The sequence below is a fragment of the Chroicocephalus ridibundus genome, chromosome 5, assembly GCF_963924245.1.
Source record: "Chroicocephalus ridibundus chromosome 5, bChrRid1.1, whole genome shotgun sequence".
Taxonomy (NCBI): Eukaryota; Metazoa; Chordata; class Aves; order Charadriiformes; family Laridae; genus Chroicocephalus; species Chroicocephalus ridibundus.
The window spans coordinates 11,053,114-11,070,975 of NC_086288.1; positions in this window are offsets into that span (position 1 = coordinate 11,053,114).

Sequence of the window (17,862 nt, forward strand, 5' to 3'; positions counted from 1 at the left end):
GGGTTTAGATGTACTCGAAGTTTTACAGCAATTAAGCAGAGTGCTCTGAAACACTCCTGCATATTTAAAGGCATAAGAGAAAACCAGTTCTAATCCCTGGCTCTTTAAATATGCAAGAGTGTTTCATATATGATATATACTCTACTGAGGCACCATGGGAACGTGTATACAGTTTAGGATTAAGATAGGGTTGAATTAATGAAATATGACATCAAAATTGAGGTAGGAGTTGGCTATATTGGAATATCATCCTAAGAGCTTTTACATTAGTTTTGATGTAAACCCTGTACATCCTTTAGTGGATTTCTACCGCATTGACATATACCTGAACTGTATCTGATCACAGGCTATTTCGAGCTCAAGATCTGCCACATGGTGAAAAGCACACTTGTGAAGCTTGTATTCAGGGAATGAATTGAAGTCACGTGTTTTCCTGAAGAAACTTGGTGGCGACAGCTCTGATTTCAAGTTACACATTTCAGGACTTTTTCCTGGCATTTATGCAGGTACACTAAGGCTTTCTTTGTCTTGTAGGAGGACTACTATTACCTATGGGTCCTATAATGGACCTATAGCTCTGAAGATTTTCCTGGTTTTAGGTGCAACATCTCAAGTAGATACATTCTGAATTGGTAAACCCTAATTTCTAGTCCTCACTTCAGCTTTTTAAAGGAGGCATTTGTTTCTCAAGTGTCACCCAGGATGACTGCAATTTTCTCTATATTTACAAAGCCTCATTTTTTATCCAAGTCACCCTAGTTAACCTTTAGTTAAAATTTCTGGTTAAAAATCTTACCCTTTGGTTTCATAACCAACTTAGGCTGATCTAATACTTTTGTGCACGCAGTTGGAAGACTCCAGATGTATCAAGAGCTGCATTTTACAACTGGTCAGCAAACTAAGATCCTTGAGTGTACAATGGCATGCATTAGATCAGTCTAGACCTTAGGGCAGCAAATATGACGCATTTCTCTTCTGATTATATCATACATTTTCCTGGTTTTAGACCTATTTCTGCAGCTATCTGATTGATAAATTGATTAAAATTTGTGGGAACTTGGCATTACATGAGTAAGCTTAAATACTACATAAGGTAAGATACCTTACAGGAAGTGACAGTAAAACAAGTATCTAGAAAATCTTCTGAGTTCCCCCCATTTATTGTATTCCATAATACAGTATTGACTTGTGAAATGAAAGCTGAAAGATACTACTGCCCAGTGACAGAAATATTTCTTCTGTTCACATTCTGGTATAATCCATCAAACACCAGGACAGAACTATAATTTAGATGCCGTTCACTGCCAGCTGCATTCAGTGATAGTAACCAAAGTGATAAATAATTAGCCAGATGCTTTCCTAGATGTTTTTGAAATAAATTATCTTACAGATGCTTAAACCTATCCACCTATGCATTTATTTAAATTTTGATGACAACTGACAGCTTCCACATTCAAGGATCCTTCAAGCTTTTGAGAAGCCTGGAAGAAGTTAATAAAACTGTTTGCTGCTAACGCTATAATATGAAATAAGCTTTGGGCTTCACATCTGTCATGATGTCTCATCACAACAATGGAGCATAGTGAAAGAAGAAGGAAGTAGTTTCAAATAGTGGTTGGGTTCACATCATCCAAATGGCTACCAGATGGGGCTCTGAGCTGCCTGGAGATTCCACCTGGGAGGCTAGAGTTGCCCATGCTCTCTGCAGTGGATGAATGGGCTCTCTGTGTCACCACCACCCTGAGTGTGAAACCCAGCTGATCACATCTGGTGAGAGTCCTGAGGTAGGCTGCTGGAGTAGACATCAGTAGGGAACCCATGGACAGAGGTAAAGGCTGACAGTGCTTCCTAAATTGTCCAGGAGTTCCTTAACTGTCTGCTTTACATGATTTATTAATTCTCTGGGATTAGGCAGTAACCTTCTGCAGCTAGAGAGAGAACGTCTTCAGTAGCTGCATGGATTTTAGGGCTGTCCTATCAGGCAAGGCTGGGGAAGGCTTCACAAATCCTTTTTCAGTCAGAGGTCAGGAGTTACAACAAAGGGAACATGAAATGAAAAAGATGACTGAAATACAAATATTTAATTTCGATTAATCAGAATATATAATGTAAATACAAAAGCACACCAGATTATGTATCTGTAATACAGGGAATTTTAACAGTAGTTATAATATTTTTATTTTTGGCATAGCATGTTTAGCTGTGTATCATACAGCTAAAATTATGGCTAATTTTCTGATACTTGAAAAATTTGAGCTCAGAGTTGGCAAATGGATGTTTACCTGTAGTGAACCTAAAAATCATACAAAAATGTATACATTAGGCTAAGTAAAATCTATAAAGCTTACTCTCTGCAATTCCTGTATTGGTCATCTATGAAAGACAATGTCTCAAAACACTTGAAAAAAGTAGAATTTAAAGATAATATTCACTCAGGTTTTGTGTGTGAAACCAGCTGTTCTAATAAGCTATTTTGTTCAGAAATTAAATCTACTTGTGCATTATTGCACAATTCACTTCTTATTTGGACTGTCCTTTATGCCGTAAGAGGAATACTTGACAGTAAGAAATGTTCTGAACAGACAAATTATTCCAGGTTGTATCTCAGATACTTTGATGTCAGATACTCCTATCAGGGAGGCACGTTCTCATCACATGGTTCTTGTGAGGTATTCACCACTTTACGAAACATTGACTCAAAAATGTTCAAATCAAGGAGGAAAAAAAAATCCTTTCAAGTATTGCTGTACACTACAATTCAGCTTTGAGATATGAAATGAAGTATGGTAGTAAATGCTGAAGCAGGAGTGAAGAGTAAAAAGGCATCTTGATCAGTGTCTTTGAAAGGCTTCTACTCCTTCGCTGTTTTCTTCACAGAAAACAGTTTTATTTCTATTTTCCATTCAATTCACTCTTCTTGTGCCTGATTTTTTTAAGCGAAGCTAAATAAGAAAATTGACAAAACAAGTGCCTTTTGTAAAAGTGAAAGGTGTGCATTTATGTGGAAACATCGTATCTTTTTGACAAAGGTTTTATGTGGTTTCCTTACCTGCTGCACTATGGGGAAACAAGCTTCCATTCACTTTGGGCAAACTGTAATCATCTGTACTCTTGTTTTACTGTACTCTGTGCCCATTGCTGTGATTATAGAAATTTCACATTCCCTGAAGAAATATTTTGTAGTTAAAAAATACACATATATATACTTATGAATATTTTGCAGTCCAAGAGAGAGGACAAGTCACTGGCTTGTCAGTTTAGGGCCTGATGCTTTCACTTGGTGTTGCACTGCGCAGAACAAAACTGATCTGTTCTAGGATTTACAGAAATACGTCTACACAAGAAAAGACTAGACACAAACTCTGAGAAAAAATACTTTGACAGCTGAAATTAATTTGAGGAATCAGATGTATTTTCCTACTTTCTATCTCATAGTATGGAATGGAAATGTTTGTTTTGCTGGCTGATGTTTATCCACTAAAAATATCAACTGACAGAAATTTTATAAAATGTGACTTATTTGTTTGAAGGTTGAGAGTGAGCTGAATAACTCAATGATTAATATGAGGGACATAATGGCTTATTTCTACCTGTAGGTGACATCATGCATTAATTTTGTAGAATTATTCATGTCTTGAAATGGGGCAGGGGAACAATCTTAAAGTTTCTCGAAGGAAAGGGTGTGGTACACAGCTAGGAGAAAGAGAAATGATAGAAACAGAACATAAAAAATGTTCATGAAATGTGTCAAGTCAAGCACTGTAGGCCCCATTTAGTAAATCTAGAAGAAACATCCATATCCCAAAACCTAAAGTTTAAAATGTTTTCACACAATGATGGAAGAAAGATGTGCAGTTAAACAAGAGAGGAAAACAAAATGTCACTGCACTGCAATGAGTCCAGTTCGAATTTTAATAAGCAAGTGAAAATCTCTACACATGAGGATCTTCCACTAATGCCAGTTGTTGGTGATACTACTTTCTACAGAAAACCATAGGGATAGATGACATACAGTCTTCAAGAAGGGATCTATCTTAGGCTCTTAGGCTCTATCTAAACTGGGGACTTTTCTGTTAGTACAGCCCAGTTGGGCAAGTCCTGAGGCTGGTGCAGACCTCAGCACAAATTTGACAAGCTTCTCCAGCTTACAACTAGAGTGACCTGAAAAGAACTTTCCACAGAGTAGCATATCTGGACCACAGATCACCTCAGCAACTCACCCACTTCATCTTCATACATACAGACAGCATTGACCCAAATTCTGCTATGGGACACTGAGAGCCAGAATGCTATGAAGTAGCCAAAGGAGGGTGGGAGCTAGCTCAATTATTGTAAGAATGGGGACATCAGGGTACCAATGTGGAGGAGTGAGCGGGTTAATACTACCCAGGGAGTAAACTTATCAATTATCCCACATGTACAGATGAGCGTTCTTACTCTGGTAGGCAAGATATATGGAGATGAATTCAAAAGTTTAATCTGCACCATTCACATGCTAACCTGTTTGCTTTTGCTTGCTTTTATTAATTAATTTCTTCTAAAAATCACAGTATTCTGAACAAGTTAAAAACGCAGCTTCACAGGAGAAAGCGACAATGAACTGGCTACTAATCAGAAAAAAACTAAATTCAAGGGAAAGAACTCTGCAGGAATCCAGGAAATGCCTGCAGGTTAACTTACTGGCTAGCTAAAGAAATGTAAAGCACAGCTGAGATGAAGCAGAGATGGAGTAGGTGGCTGACGTGTATAAGGCCTGGGCAGCAGAGCTCCCAACTTCTCAGCCTGTCCCACACAAATTTAACATAAGCAGTGATCACAAGAAGCAGAAACAGACAGGAAAAAAGGTGGGCAAGGCGTAAGAGAACAGAAATCACGAGGTTTCCCTTAACATGCATGAAGACTGATGAATGAGAGGGACATAATTTTTTTCCTAATGATCTGTGAAATATGAAAAGTTCTTGAATCTGAAACTGTATAACTATTGCTTATATAAGGGTACAGCTGTGTACATGGGGGTATATATACACATCTAGTTTTGGATTTGTGATGACAGGTTGTTTAGCTGAGGGGGAAGATTACAGTTTTAGGACCATATTTGGAAGAGGAATGATTTTTAAGTTTCCTTTGCAATCTTTGATATCTTTTTAGTTCAGAAATTTTTAAGAAAATTGATTTCTCAAAGCAGTTTTATAAATGCGGAGACAAAACACTGAAGTAAGAAAACTTTGTTCCTACTTAAATGAGATGCTTACAGTTAGCCATAGAATTGCTGCTGCCACAAATACACACTACCACCACAAACAGAGAATCTGGTTGGCTATGTTAAGCTCCTAGTATTGCACTCAGCAAAACACAAAGAAACACATATAATTTTAACCACATGCTTAACCCTTTCCTGAATCAGAGCCTAAAATGTTCCTAGTATTCTTTCCAGCCCAGTACAATTATTGGATTAGATGCAATAGAAAGTGAACGGCACAAGGGAATGTGCCTATTTGAAGGGAGAAACTCTTTATTTTGGACTTTCTACACATACTAGATTCTTCTCTGTCCATTCCTGCTTCATTAATATTAATAAAAGCTTGTGTATTCAAGACATTTATAATACTGAATTACATTACTCAGTGGCTCTAATTATGTTATTTCTTGAATTCCAAATTGACTCCCAGCCTTACTCATTTTACCAGGTTTAAATAAGAATATGATTCATCATTTACAGAAAGCACATTACATTAAGTTACACAGTTTCACAATTGAGCACACTGAGTGTCTGCATCGAAGCTACAAATAGGAATAGAAATAGAGAGGATTTTCTATACTTAGTTTGAAATTAAACTTAGACTAATGTATCAATCATGTGAACTCTGTCTGAAATGAGAACAGAAAACATTCATCACATGTTTTAGATGTTCCAAACTAATAATAGTGTGGGACTGCTTTTCAAGGAAAGATATAGCGGTGCTTAGGAAGGGTGTGAATCCCAAGTACAACTGCTGCAAATAAAGCTTTGTTTCTTTTTTTCTGTTGGATTCCTCATGAGGAAAATTTACTCCATATGTAGTACATATAATGGTTTTGCAATTCTAATGAAAAGTGTTAGCTACAGGCAGATTATACAGCATCAAAACTCTAGTACATTCAGCAATGTACTGTGGCCTACAGATGTGACTCCAATAATAGTAAGTGAGCTCATCCTTAGTGTGGAAGATTATTCATTAGGGAGAGAATAATGTAAGTGATATGATCATTACATCACCTTTTCCTGTACATTATTCTCACTACAGCTGACAGGGAAAACATTTCTCAGTTTTAAGTTACATTATTTTCAAATTTTGCAGAGCCTAGATAAAAGTGGTATTTCAAAGTATATGTACTTTTAAAGTTTCATTTGATAACAAAGAAGGGCTAATGCTGCAGGGTTGAATTAGTCGTTCAGTATCTCTATCTGTTTTCTTCGTATAAAATAGTTATTCCATAGTATCACATCCCACATCTATTAACACTAGCTATTTTAACTTTTAGGTAAATGTTTTGAAGATATTTTGAATCCATATAATCACAGAATCACAGAATGAAGGCTTTTGATTGAAAGACAGGATCAATCTGATTAATGTAAAAGAGGTCTTAATATTAAACTCAAAAGAAAATTGCCAGAAGTTAAAAACTCAGGGAAATTTATGTTCAGATTACAGTAATAACATGCTTCGATGAGGATGGAATCCATAAAGAAATATGAAAATATTTCTTGGCTTTTTCTGTGCTTTTGGTAATAATGGTTTACATCTCTATACTCAAGGATGAGGAGAAAACCACATTCATTATGATTAGGATGGAATCTATCATGATAAACAGTGTGTTCACTGATACTAATGGATAAAGGAGTAGATAATTTAAACCAACAGCAGAAGCCTAATTTTGAGACTATGCATTCATAATTTTGAAATTACGCATATTTTGGTCTTATTTTTCCAAATCAGATGGCTGTTCAACAATATTCTCAGCACCTGCCATCAGAATGAGAATTATTATAAACAGTTTGTAAAAGCCTTAGCCTAGACTACATTAGTACAGACACATGCATTTGTATACCATGGCCTAGTTTTTCCAGTTTCCACTAAATAAGGATGTTATGAGGATTTGGAACGTTTATGCGCAAATCTCACATAGCATTTTTAGAACCAAATTAATTTAGCAAAAAAAATACTAGTTTCAAAATTTAAACAGTAGTCCTATTTGTGTTGCAGACATTCTTCAGACAATTAATACAATAAAGTTTTTAAAATAAACCCATTCGCTCCATTTAGTGTACTTGATTGAATATCAAGGTGGGGAACAGGAACAGACTTTTCATTCAGTTCTGCTTCTTTCACTAGCATACACCTCTTTCCATAACCACTTGCCACTGTCAGTATTAACAGAAAAGAAACATGTGGTTTGGCTTAATCATAGGAGAGTGCAACTGGTCCAAGTGTTTTGTGTAAGGAAATCATCACAAAATATTTATCCTGTTTTGGCTTCTTTGCTATGGTATCTACCTCATGCACTTGTTGCATTCACAAGGATTTCCTGCTGTTGTGTGCATGAAGCTGGTTTACTATATGTGTTTCTACTTTTGTAATATATTGTTTTTCCTGCCTGAACAGTTACCAAGCAGTGCAGTATCAGTCACCATGCAGTGTAAATGCTACAATATCAATACACAAAGTCTCCCAAATACAATTAAAGAAATTCTAGAAACCTGCTCATAGATATAAAATTCCATTTTCCTCTCATTCTTATCTTTCCCAGATGTGAATGGAATAGAAAATGTTTTATCCTTTTTAAATTGGGTATTTTTGCAGAATCATGTGTGAGAACTATGATTGATTAATAAGTTGTCTTCAAATGTAAGCTTTTCCTGATCTAAAGCATGGCGATGCTCTGAGAGTCTACATTTCACGTATGTAGATGTACTTGCATACTGGTGGTCTCAGAAAATGGTTTGCAGGGACCAAGCCAATGTCGTAAGCAGTGCAATAAAGACAGTCCGGTTTACTACAGACTGACGTACTACTTTAACTAACATTACTTGTCTCTTCCTGTGCTCCCCCCACCCCCCCCGGTGCTCCTTTCTTCCCCTCTCCCTAATTCCAAGTCTTCTTCTAGGTGTTCTATCTATTTGGGATTAGCAAGTGGTAGTATGTGCTATGGCTGGTGTGGAGTTATTGCGAGCAGTTTGCCTCACTGGTACCCATACTGATAGGCAACTGCCTACAGCTTCTTGTAGGCAAAAGATGATGGGTTGGAACAGCCTTCTCCCACCATGGAGGCAGTGTATTTGGGTCTCCTAATGCCTTTGACACCCCTACTTCTCTGTTAAGTTTGGCTGACAAATAGGTTTAAAGATTATTACAGTGGACTGGCAGTAACTCTCTGAATGCAAAGGGCTCACTTCCATAGAAACAGAACAAAAATATAGTGGAGAAGTTGAAGGTCTGGAAATACCAAAATCCTCATTTCCTTACAACAGGGAGTAGGAAATGATGTTACTATTACTGAGACTGATAAAATTATTTTTCCCTTTTTTCCTCCTGCTCTAATTAAACAACTGACATCCATTTTACTAAAACATTATTGCTCTCCCCCTTTAATCAGTGTTTCCATGATTTTTTTTTGTTAACTTTCAGGTTTCTTGTCTGTTGTTGTTCAAAGTTTTGGGGGTTCACACCTGCAAAATTTTCTCACTCCCCGCCCCCCCCCCCCCAAAGACTAAACAGACATTTTTTCTTTGGAGTAGTGGCATTTTGAAATAATCTCCTGATTACAGGTGGGCCTGTAAGGAAAATATGAAGCATTTCAAGATCTTACAACTGTAAAACTAACCCTGAAAATTTCAAACCAAAACAATATTTTGTGTGACATAGAAAAAACCACATAGTTTATAAATGTTGAATTCAATCTTCCTTCATAGCAATACTTCTACTTTAATCAACAGATTTCAAGATGAAACCTGTAACTTAGCAGTCTTCAATGAACCAGGTAAGGGTTGTTTTCATAGTAGGTATTATCCATATAACCAAAATGCTCATACAGAGCCCAGAATGCTTTACTATCACCTCTCAAAAGACCTCCATGAGATATGCAAGTACCAGTCCCATCACTTCGCAGGTGCGGGAAGCAAAGACATTGTTCTTCCACAGCAGAAGACCTTGTTGCTAGCACTTGTACTGGCTCACATCTGCCAACCTTGCTGCGTCACCAGAGCACATGCCCACCTGGGTGCTTTTGCCAGGGCAGCATGTCTATCCCTATATGAAATTTTACTCATTAAAAAGAGTTTGTTATGAGTGGGGGCAGAAGCTTCTCGGTGACAGTGCTGTTATGTCATTAGCAGTGTGGTTGGTGGCTGAGGGCTGGCGTGGTATGGGAAGACAGTTTATTTCAAAGGAAGGGTTATGTTTTGCCAGCTTACAAGCTTGTGTGGGAACACAAGACAACTTTTCTTAGAAAACTTTGTAGTGTAGATGAGGCCTGAGGAAATGAGGCGCTCTGGTTCCAAGGACACTTCTCACACTGACAAAGCTAGCTAAGTGCTTCCAGCCCTTTCCTCATCACTGATCATTTCCACGCCTGTGCTGATGCCCTGCTTGTTCTAACGTGATTGTCTGTGGAGCTGAATAATAAACCAGATCAGAGAGCTGATCCAGCTTTAATACTCCTCATCCCCTCCCCTCTTTTTCTATTTTTGAGGACATGCCATTGAAAGAAACATCCACAGAACTAAGACTTGCAAAACTAGGAACCAGATCCTTAATAACATTACAGCCAAAAAGAAATTAGATACCTAATAAAATATGTGAATCTCATCTTATATGACCTGTTTAGAATTGTGAGAATCCAGATCTTCAGATTCTGGCAGATTCCGACAGATTCTTCAGATTCTGCCACCTTCTCCTCTGGCACCCTAAAACTCAGTTAATTTTGTTCATTTAGTAAATGAACGCTACTTTAATCTGTTGTCTTCTAGATGCTGAAGTTATATAAATTTTACAAATTTAATTTCAATAGAGGTACTAAAAATGTTGACTTAAGCCCTAGCTGAGGGAGATGCAGATGCAACAGTATACCAAATATATTTGCATTAAAGATCTAATTGAATTAACTGTTCACACAGCTTCTACACAACTCAGCTTGCTATGGGTTCCTTTGCAGCTTGACTACCTCCATTTTTCACAGAGAGATTTAAAAGGTTTTCTCCCTTCCCCTGGGATTAAAGATAGTGATGAGCACTAATTAGCCACCTGCACCCATAGCACAGTGCTACAGCTTGTTTACCTTACAAAGGCTGCTGCACCCCTGGGGAAAAGTCATAGTGTGGTGGTTTTGTTCTTGTAAACATTTCAAGTTCAGTTTCTTCAAGAGAAGTTTAACAGTTTACACAATTGTTAGCATTACTAGGATGAGAAAGAGTCCCCTTTTCTCACAGTGCTACCTGGGTTCTGTAGAAAAGAAAATAAACACTGTTTATTTTTCTTTTTAATTTATCTTCTTCATCAAGCAATTCACATGTTTGATGTTAGCTGCAGCACTTTGCTCCCTGTAACATGTAAAAATGAGAATTTGAAAATAAAAGTAACATTTAGCAATCACAAGAGCTTTACTCATGTTAGCACGATGTAGAATCCACTAAATAGCCAATTAAAATATAAGGAAAAAATCAGAAATAAATAGCAGAAGCCTCTTCTCAAATCCTTTAATGCAGTGATGCTTCCGTAGGTTTTTTAGTGTCAAACTGTGTCTTTGAATGAAGCACTATTCAGGGCTAGAAGCTGATCTACTTATAATTTAAACTGTATTCTGATTCCTGTTTGCTATTTTTCCTTACCATGACTGGCTAAGAATGGTAAAAAATGTTCTGCTTTGTTTGTCTTTTGTAAGTTCTGACTCAGTGGCAGGCAAGTACTACTTATGGGCCTGATGTAAAGCCTAGTGAAGTCAACTGGAATGTTTCCAATGACTTCATTAGACTTTGGATTGGGTCTGAAGTGCAGCAATTTACTCAACTCTGGAGCATAAATTACAGACATAAAAAACAAATTATTTGTGTGTTGCTGGATTACTGACAGCAAAACGTATGATGTCAGAAAAATAATAGGCAGAGATAGCCTGCACAAGTTGGAAAAGCTTAAAATACAGCCAAAGATAGGAGAATACTCTTTGGCAAGAATAGAGACAGTCTCAGTTCCAGTGCTGATGGAGGAAAGTTGAGTAATTCGACAGACAATTATGTGATTAATCTAGCAGGAGCAGATGCTATCTGTCTCACTCAGTCACCACTCCAATGCCTGATCATTGGACTAATATCTGGATAAGACCATGGTTTGCTATCACAGCAGGAAGAGCTCTGAATCCCTTAACAACAGATGGAAACCCCCTTGGAAATGTTAAGAATTCCAGTGGCCTAAACTCAGAGCAGAGGCAAATAAGGTCAGCCAAACACATCAGCTGAGTTTGTTGCCAGAGCGAGTATGACAATGTTGAAGAGAACTGAATGTTACTTAAACAACAAGAAATCAAGCAATCTCCACCTGAAAAATAACATTTTGTTTTAGAGAAAGTTCTCCCAAATATTGTTCTTCTGAAATTTCATAGTATATGTCTTGAGGAATTAGGAGTGATACAGTGAGCTAGGTACTTGTTTCAATCGAAACTCATTTAATTTCCCCCTGTTTGAAAAGCTCAGGATGCCTAACATCTTACACTAGCTACTCCAGAGAAACTAACTGAAATATTTGTTACAAAGTGGTTATTCGGTTGAACCAACTCTTTTCAGGTGAGTATTTATATCAGCATGCAATAATCTGATCATTGAAGACTAATTCTACTTTAAAAAAAGATTTATTATTTTGGAATAAAGTCATTTTTTGTTCCGGAAGAGCCTACCCAAGCAAGAGCTGTTGTCCTGGAATAGCTGATTATGCAACAGCTGTGTCAATCCACTTCTGAAGATGTGTAAAACCTTAGTATTCAAACATTGATTTCTCCCAGATCGGAAGTATTTTAAACTTTTATAATTTGGTTCAGGTTATTCTTCACCTAGGTGAATATATCTTTAGGTTCACCTTATTAGCAAATCAGGAAAGATTTTTATTTAGAGAGGTATCTACATAAAATAGTTTGTATTAAGAATGTTAAAAGAAATATGAAATTGGTATTTAATGTGTGTAAAATACCTTTACATCAGTCAGTAATATTATGTTGTAAGCCACAGAACTGAGACGCAAATATTTTGTTTATAAAGTCGATACGCAAAATAAAATTGTATTTTTAAAAAGATACAAAGATGTAAATTAAACTTTAAAATAATAAGGTGTGTATCAGTTAACAATTTTTGTCTTACATTAATTTATATGCAAAATTTATTTATAGAGTAGCATTTACTGATTTGTTTTTAAGTAATGTTTTGCTATTAGAAGCCATCTTCCTCTCCCAAAAGCAAACAAACCTGCTGTGATTAAGTAAAAAAAAACCTTTTAGAATTCCTTTTCTATTCAACTTTCTCCATATTTTGACTCATTTTGTTTTCACAAATTGTTCTCAAAATTGAAACACGGAAGGACGGGGAAATTGGACAGGTAAATGGAAAATAGAAGCCAAGTGGATTTTTTATTAAACCAGATGACAGAGTAGCAAACACAGACAAGGTATTGGACAAATAAAGCTCTCCACAGAACACACCTGTGCCTTAAAGTACGGTCATCTGCTACCTCTCTACCTCACTCTAATTAAACAGATTGTCCTCACAAACCTTTCCTCGCTAGCTGCCTCAAATTGTCATGGTCATCATAACACTATCCAGGCTGGAACAAAAAGAATGGGAAAGGGAAAAGGGTACAGAGAAAACCCCTTGGAATACTTGGAAAGAAAAATTTTGAGTAACCAGAAATGCTTGTCTTTTAAAAATCACTATACGAGAAAAGATGCTTTTCTGAGATATTATTTTCTTTTTCTTTTTATACTGGCTATAGCAGAAACTGCTGTCTTTTCTTACACAGCATCTATTTTCTGCTGGGCAGATCACATGCAACCTCACCTCACTCTTGCTTTGTTCCAGTAAAACATGTGCTCAGCTTTACGTATGTATACTCCCTGTGAATTAACATCAACAGATAATAAACTATTTGATGCAAAAAGCTTTGTTTAACATTATTTAAAAATAATTTGGTAGGATTCCCAGGCAGGATTTTTACAGACATTTTCCCACATAAGATGGGCAATTAGACAGTATGAAAAGTGACTTCCAGTTCTCGAAGTTTCATTTCATTTGGGAGCCAATATGATTTTGCGGCTAGACTAGTTTAAAAGACAAGAAGCCAGAAGAGTTTAACATTTTCAGGAAGGCTGAGCCATTCACTGAATTACCTTGGGCTAATCTCTTAACTGTTATGTTCTTTAGTGAAACCATCTGTCAACCCCCCCTCCGCCCCAAAAAAAACCCAACCCCCCCACCTCATTGAGAAACACATGCTTAAGTCTTGTTCAGTTCTCCAAAGTAAATAAATTACAAAAAAGAGCAAGCCAAATATGGCATGAGAACAAGACATTCCTTTAGCAACCTTACCAAGTCAAACTGAGGTGCAGCTTCAATGAAAGCGTACTCAACTGCAACGTTGTCTATCATTGAACTCAAAGCCAGCACGAAATACGTGCTGTCTACTTGATTATTAAATGCTCACTTTGAAACTGGAAAGCAAAATTCAAACTTCACTTATATAGCTACAACCTCACTGACTTTAGAAAAAACAGTGGAAATCCATGGAGCAGCATCCTGTGAAGTCTGAACTTCACGCGCACAAAAGAAGACACTAAATCGAGGAAACAGGCATTGGCAGCATTCAGTACTCTGTGTTCTTTGTTGACACATATGCTTACTTTAAAGCACTGTGCATTTTTATGGTACTCTATCAAAGAGAAAACAGTTGTCATAGCCATTGTTCTAATCTGGACACTAGTTCAGACTATCTCGTGGAAAACAGCAACACTATTACCATATAAAGATGTACAGCAAATGGAAAATTAATCTGGCAGTTAAGGCACAAGAATAGAGATCAGGAACCCACCCAGGTTCCATTTCCAGATATGTCAGACGCTTCCTGGATGATCATGTGCATATCATCAAATTTTGATATTCCAGTTTCCTCATCTACAAAATGGATCTGGCAGTACTTGTTAAAGAAGTTCTGTGCTTTGAGACAGACAAGAAAAAAGGCTGAAAAGGTCTGCAGTTAAGAAGGAACTGCACATTGCTAACTATGGCAGCCTTACTCAATTCTTTTCAGTTAATGCATCATTCAGTTAATTTGGCATATCACTGAAAACATTCTGCAGTACAGGCATACACAGTTTAAATGCCTCTATGTGTCACCATCATCTGAATTAATACTCTTACACAGAACACACGTGAATTTTGTACTTAAATCATGCAGAAGCCCTGTTTCCTACTGAAATGCAATACGGTATGTGGAAAATTTATAGTTTCAAATGAAGTTACTTGCAGTGGGTTCACCAAACCTAGGAACACAACGGTATTTTCAGCAAAGCTGTGTCCTGTCGGTTATACTTCTTTTCACAATCTTAATCACAACTACATAATGCAGTACTGTCACTTCACGCATCAACAACAGAACTAGAGCTAGCCACAGCACAGGCAGCCACTGATCTATCACTTCAGCATACAAAGAGCCTCTCATGGCACCAAGCCAACAAACAGTGTATTTCTGTGCCTGTATACAGCTGGCAGAGGCAGAATAGATGGGAGAACAACCTGACAATCCCCTGCTGCTTTACTAACACCTCAGAGCTGTTTGTATGACAATGCCTGGGAATAGACTGAGCTCAGAATTGTACGTTTCTGAGCCCTGTACTCTGGAGTTGGGCGATATCCTTCATGTTTTCCGTCAAAAATCTCTTTTTATTGTTTTCTTATTTCTTTTATTTTTTTTGGCGGGGGGGGAGGGAGAGGAGCACGAATTGAGTATACTGACTGTGTTCCCCTAAAAAAATATCAATTCAGAAGTTATTGCTGTGTTCCCTCATCTCACACTTGAACATGTTAGAAAAATTAAAACCTAAAATGTTCAAGGAGCTAATGCCATCTAAAGGCTAACAAGCCGAACTACAATGTATGACCACTAGCCTTATAACCATAAGGAAAACCACTGCAGCTAACTGCTACAGATTTTCACTTATTCTGTTGCTGAGAACAGATTAGGCACCAGAAGGCTTTAGCTGAAACGGTAAAAAAAAATTATTACTGAGCAAGATTGTCTGATACAAAGTCCATCTCTTTGTATACGATTTTTTTTATTTATCACTAGAACTTTATTAGTAACATGATTTACCCTGGTTTTGTTTATGAATATTATTTCATTGCACTTACTTTAAGCAAATGTGACAGTAGTATGAACTGATGCTTAATTCAAAACACATCAAAAGTCAAAGAATTAATATTCTGCAGTAATATTAGAGATTTATATATATGAGAATGATTTTTTTCTAACTTTTCTAAAAGACGGGCTCCTCCAATCATGTACAGCCTTCTTAAACATGAAGAAAAGTACCTGATTTCTAGAAGATCCTGACTTTGTGCTCGATTTACATGAAAGGCTAAAAATTTATTCTTCCCTGGTAACTTCTCCGGGTCTCTAAAATAAAATAAAAATAAAATAAACAAGGTTGGTTGATTTAAAACTTGGTTTTAAATATGTTTGCTTTAAAAAACAAATACTACAAACATAGTATTATTAAGCAGTATGGACTTTCTGTTCAAGCTATAAGGAAACTCAAGCTGATGAACGATTAATCTTGGTTTGCTGAAGTGTTAAACCAGTTTTTGACAAGCAATTTTTTCTGCAAGCAAGCGGCAGTATTTTCTCCATTTCTGTTTACTCAACTAGCTCACTTAAATGAATTATCCCAGCTGAGTTTTTTTTCCATTATTTCCATCCATAAATAAAATACAGATGGAAAGGACAGGATGATCTCTACTAGTTCTACATACTTGAAAGAATGAGTGATCAAACCAATTAAAATCTCCTCCTACAAGTATACTTCCACTTTTTTAATAAAACCTTCTTCAGTGCAAAAGATACTTAGATAATCTTCTTAAAAAGAACGTCCAAATACGTGATAATAATCTTATTTAACTAAAAGCAACTCTAAGGAGTTTTTTTCTCATGTTTTTCTTTCAATTCCTGTATTTATCCTCTAGGAGTTTGATATGAATCACAAGTAAAGGCATAATAATTATTGAGTAAAAAAGAAATGAAACAGTCCTCATCTTCTAAAACAGTAAAATGTATGTAAAATAAGAATCTGTATAAACGTTAAATGTCTGAAATGTCTCAGATGTATGTAGATGTAGCATGCCCTCTTTGTTAGCAAAAAGAAATGCTACATTATGTATAAAGACTATAATCAGGACATTTTAATGGTTACCGATCAGTGAAAATCAGTCTTTAAGAAAAAAATACAGCTGTAATTTAAGATTAAAAGCAATCATTTAAATCAAAGTTTCCTGTTCACTGATTTGATTAATTTTCATGGTGGCTGATTTAAACCACTCCTCTAATATATGCTACTGTTCACTCATTCTGAATTACAGAAAATAATTTTTTCTGCTTTTGAAACAAAATACTGCTGTCAGACTCCTCACTTTTTCTAGCTGCAGTCACACATTTACTTCTGTAAACAGTTATGTCCCTTTACTTCCTAACCCATACCATGGACTCCCCCCTGTCCACTTTTTTTTTTCACTGACATCAATGTTACTTGCAGCCAAGCAGCCAGATGCATCAGTTCCCTCATCCAGATTAAACAAATCTGTTGAAAACAACAGCAAATTACTTTTCATGAAGGTCAGTCTAGGCACAAGAGGAGGGAGCTGGAACAAGCCTGGGGAAAAGGTGGGACTCTGTAACCATCTTGTGGTGGGTTGACCCTAGCTGGACGCCAGATGCCCACCAAAGCTGCTCCATGACTCCCCCTCATCAGCTGGACAGGGGGAAAGAGAATATAACGAAAGGTTTGTGGGTCAAGATAAGGACGTAATCCTTATCCTCTGAGTGAGGGAGATCACTCAGCAACTACCATCATGGGCAAAAACACAACTCAACTCAGAGAAATCGTCTGAATTTATTACCAATCAATCAAAATCAGAGTAGGACAATAAGAAAATAAAACCTAAATCTTAAAACACCATACCCCCACCCCTCCATTCTTCCCAGGCTTAACTCTACTCCCTATTTTCTCTACCTCCTCCCTCAGTGGTGCAGGGGGACAGGGAATGGGGGTTGTGGTCTGTTCCTCAAATGTTGCCTCCGCTGCTCCTTCCTCCTCATGTTCTTACCCTGCTCCAGCGTGGGGTCCCTCCCATGGGAGACAGTCCTTCCTGAACTGCTCCAAAGCAAGTCCTTCCCACTGGCTGCAGTTCTTCATGAACTGTTCCAGAGTGGGTCCTTTCTATGGGGTGCAGTCCTTCAGGAACAGACCGCTCCAGCATGGGTCCCACACAGGGTCACAAGTCCTTGCCAGCAAACCTGCTCCTGTGTGGGCTCCTCTCTTTCCACAGGTCCTGTCAGGAGCCTGCTCGAGCGCGAGCTTCCCATGGGGTCACAGCCTCCTTTAGGCATCCACCTGCTCCAGCGTGGGGTCTTCCATGGGCTGCAGGGGAGTCTCTGCTCCAGCGCCTGGAGGACCTCCCCCCCCTTCTTCACTGACCTTGGTGTCTGCAGAGTTGTTTCTCTCACATATACTCACTCCTCTCTCCTGGCTGCTGTTGCGCAGCAAGTTCTCCCCCTTTTTAATATGTTACCACAGAGGCAC